Genomic DNA, 4,557 nt, shown 5'->3' with positions numbered 1-4,557 from the left:
TAGTCAGAATCATACCCAGCATCCATGGTTGTTCATAACACGAATTACTCTTCTGCCATGGAGAACACAAGAAGAGGGGAAAGAAAAACAGAGAAAGGAAGCGTACAGGACACACACCGATCCCTGCTGGGCAGGCGCTTTGCAAACCTAAGAGTAGGTAAAGAATTCAGGAAGACTGTGTGTGGGCGGAATACACCAGGAAGCTGTCCATATGAACCACACATCTTCTTTCTGTACTCTGGCTGATTAGACTCTTCTCCCCATTCTCATCATACTATTCATGTCCCTGCAGTTACCTGAGATTTCCCTGAATATCCCAGCTTCATATTCCATGAGATTTTGAGGACAAATATTTTGGTGGCCCATTTTAAGGGGGTGATATTTCTGTCTTTCTTCAACTGTCAAAGCAAAAACCTGGAAGTCATTGCAATGAATTGGTTGAATTATCTATAGTCAACCAATTACTTGATAACTAATTTCTATGAATTCTACCTCTGAAATAGTTATTAAAACTATGTAATTTTTTTCTATTCCCAATCCCACAGCTATAGTCCAGGCCATCATCATTTCCCACTTAGACCACCTTAATTGCTTCCTAAGTAGTCTCTACCATTCCAACTTTGACCTTCTATCTATTCTCCCTCAGCACCCGAAAGATCACACTCTCCATCCTCATACTTTAAACTCTGATGATGTTCTACTGCCCTTAAAGTTCAGAACACTCAATTAACAATGCAAGACACAACTTGATTTGGCTCCTTCCCCCCTTTCCATCGCTTATGCCATTCTTCTTCATGATCACATCTGTTTTGGTACATCTTCTGTAGGTATAACTCAATACCACAGGTTGGGTTATTTACAGTGTTCTTTATTAAGGTTTATTTAGCTCTAAAAATGAACCTACCATATGACCCACTTATACCACTCCTTGGTATATACCCAAAGGACTCATCCTATTGCAGAGACACTTGTACAACCATGTTTGTTGCTGCTTTTTTCACAATAGCTAAGAGATGGAAGCAACCTAAGTGTCCCTCAACTGACAAGTGGTTAACACAAATGTGGTACATTTACACAATGGAGTTCTACTCAGCAGTAAAGAAAGATGAAATAATGAAACTTGCAGGTAAATGGATGGATCTTGGATCTAGAAACTATTATACTAAATGAAGTAACACAGACTCAATAGTAAGAGATAGCCATTACTAAGGGAGAAATGTGTAAAATGGGGGTAGTTAAATGGGAAGGGGAGAAGGAGAGCTATAGAAGGAACTATGGGAATTAAGGGGAAGAAGGAGCTCAAGAGAGGTGGGACTACACCAGACAAGAATTAACAAGAGAGAAATAGGGAAAATGAGGACACTTTAAATGGGGATGGTGGGAGGATAAGACAGGGAGAGAAAGAGGAGACATAAATAGTGCCTAGCTAGTATAAAACACCAGAGGGAATCATATTAGTCCAAAAGCCTACTGAAAAATTACACATAGAGCTGGGCATGGTGGTGCACGCCTTTAGTCCCAGCATTTGGGAGGGAGAGGCAGGCAGATCTCTGTAAGTTTGAGGCCATCCTGGTCTACATAGCAAATTCCAGGCTAGCTGGGGCTACAGGGAGACCCTGTAGAAGAAAAAGAAAAATTACACATACAATATCTCTACATGAGTCCACGTGTATGGCTGAAGGCTACATAACAAGAAACAGTGCCAGACAGGAGAAACCTTCCTTTGAGTTGTTGGCCAGAGTAGTTCAAGAGACTCCCAAAATTATACAGGTTATTGCCACAGCCCTTGATTGCCTCCCAGAACTTGAAGGTAAGACCCTCCTGCTGAAGACAGGACGTACTTCAGACACAGGGTTTGGAACACGGGATTTTGGAACTGACCAGGAACCTACCATCCCTGAAGGCTAGCTCTCATAGCTTTGGAGAGCACTACACAAGTTGCTAAGGGAGAACATCAATTGATGGTCCAACCCCAGCTTCAAGGCCTAAAAATCACATCAATGACCAGCATAGCAAATGACATTGGTACAATAGTGGCAGTTTTATCTTGGGGGTAATCAAACCTACCTAATTGGACTTAAAACCCATTCAATGGGAGGAAACTCAGGTGTGGTACTGTAAACCTAGCCAAATACACATAGCTGGAGAGGTCATAGATCTTTGAAAAAACCCCAAGGCTGTCACAACCCTAAACAAATGTAATTTCTTACTATGTGCAAAATATGGAGCCTTAAATTTTTGTAGTCAGTGTCCTTGGACAGGTCTCCTATATTAAAATCCACCCACCCACAGGGCTCAGGGACCATTGCAGGAGAAGGGGCAGAAAAATTGTAAGAACTAGGGAGAAGGTGCATGACCATATGGAAATAGAGCTCTATAGGCTCCTGGTACTTTTCTCATTCGAACCTACATCAATGGTGTCAGCATACATAAGGCCAGCACAGAACTGTGGAAATGGACAGCAGTCCCCAGTCTTATTCAGAGAATTATTGGCAACTGATTACTGCTCAGCAAGAAAGAGCTGATCTTCTTAAATGAAGGAACTCTAGATAGGCTGACTAGACGTCAGTGGATGAACTTGCACTGAGAGACAACTGGGGACACTAACTTGACATGATAGGCTTTAACACAAATGACAGAATGTATGAATTCAAGTTGGGGAGCTATGGAAAGGGGTCACTGGGGAAGGGGATATAAAGATGATTAAGATGTTCTGTATGAATTACACAAAAATTCAATAAAAATATTAAAAAAGTAAAAAGGCTTATTCAGCTTATAGTTCTGGAGTCTAGGATGTCCAAGGTCAAAGTGAACATCTGGTGAGGTCCAACTTGCTGTTTAGGACTCTGCAGGGTCTCAAGATAGCATAGGGCATCACATGTCAAGAGGAGAGGAGTGCATAAAGGAGACAAAGCCAACTGGCTTTAGCACCAAGCCCGTTCTCCAGATAACCCATTCATCCTTTAACCCATGAATGGATTAACTCATCTATAGGAGCAGGACCCTCATAACCTATCATCCCTTTTGGGGGGGGCAGGGTGGGTTGAGATTATGTAACTCACATTGGCCTTAAATTTATAATCTTCCTGAGTTTTAGTGGAAACCTTCAACCTATAGCAACACCCATGCTCTCCCTGTAGGTCTGTCACTTGGGATAATTTTCTCTTCTTCTGCCTGACCTCTGCTTCATCCCTTTCCCTCGCTTAATCTCACTTCCTGTGGAAGTTTTCCAAATCTCCCAGGCCAGATTAATCCTACTCACGTAACGCTCTTACATCTTCTTTAAGATAATCGTCACATTTCTAATTACTTGTTCTGTGTCTTTTTCCTCGTGTTTTTTTTTTTTTTTTTTCCTGAGACAGGGTCTTCCTGTAGCCTCAGCTGGCTTGAAACTCACTATGAAGACCAGGCTGGCCTTTATCTCACAGAGAGCCACCTGCCTCTATCTCCCTAATGCTGGGATTAAAGGCATGTGCCACCATGCTGCCTGGGTTCTCGGTTAAATTTTAAGCTACATGAAAGCAGGAAGTCTACCTTGTTTCTCTTGTAATTATTTGTTGGTAGTCAATGACTAAATGAGGATGCCTTTGTTCTCTTGGGTAACCCTTGATTTTCTAAGTACTCAGGTCAGAAGTCATGTCCTCCAGTGGGTTACAGCTAAACTCGATTCATCTTTGAATCCCTATGGCCTGCTTGGGCCCCAACATGGTTTGGAGATCATAGGCATTTATCAGACTACAGTAGTCTTAGCCATGAGTCAGTAACTGTGTAAGATGAATGATAGGCATAGGATGGTTTATTATACTGCTCCGTTCCTGCACAGATGTGAAAATATCCATAGTGAAAAGTGAAAACACTTATAGTCAAAGACAACCTTGAAATTTCTGCTTTGAGCAAGCCAAGGATTGATAAGATGGATGGACCTGCATCCAGACTGTGTGTGTGTGTGTGTGTATGAACCTTTTCACACCAGGGAAATTCCTTATAAGACTTAGATTCCTTAGAATACAAGGAGTAATGAATTTATATCTGGGTATCTTTATCAGGCACATCTTCAATCAGTTTTTGAGATTCAACAACTTGAAGCTTCCACTTTAAGGAGAGAGTGTCTTCGGGGGTTCTGGTTGTTAACACTGCCCCTCATTATTTTTGATGGGCTCTGGGGTCAGCGATCCGACCACTAAGCTTGGTCTCACTGCCCAAGGAAGGCCTGCAGCGAATACTGCATCCCACCAGCTTCCTCACAGTTCCCATTCACATTCTCCACTTCGTCTTTTCCCTCTTGGGAGTTTCTACCCGGGAGCAATTTTTCTCTTGGTACTGCGGGGGCCTCATGTCACCGCTCTATGTTCATCAGCAGGGGTAAACATCTCAGTTCCGGTCTGCTTTCGCCACTTAATGCAGGCAAGCCTCGTTACCTTTCAGAATGTCGGCATCTGCCTCTGAAAACCGAGAATACGGATTGTGGCGATTGCACAGGGCTGATCTGGGGATGAATGCTTGTAAACGGCTCAACACGGAGCCTGGCACAGTGTAAGCGGTCAATCAATGCGAGCT

Source organism: Nannospalax galili, unplaced genomic scaffold, assembly GCF_000622305.1.
Source record: "Nannospalax galili isolate Female #2095 unplaced genomic scaffold, S.galili_v1.0 scaffold398, whole genome shotgun sequence".
Lineage (NCBI taxonomy): Eukaryota > Metazoa > Chordata > Mammalia > Rodentia > Spalacidae > Nannospalax > Nannospalax galili.
This window is presented reverse-complemented; position numbering follows the sequence as displayed.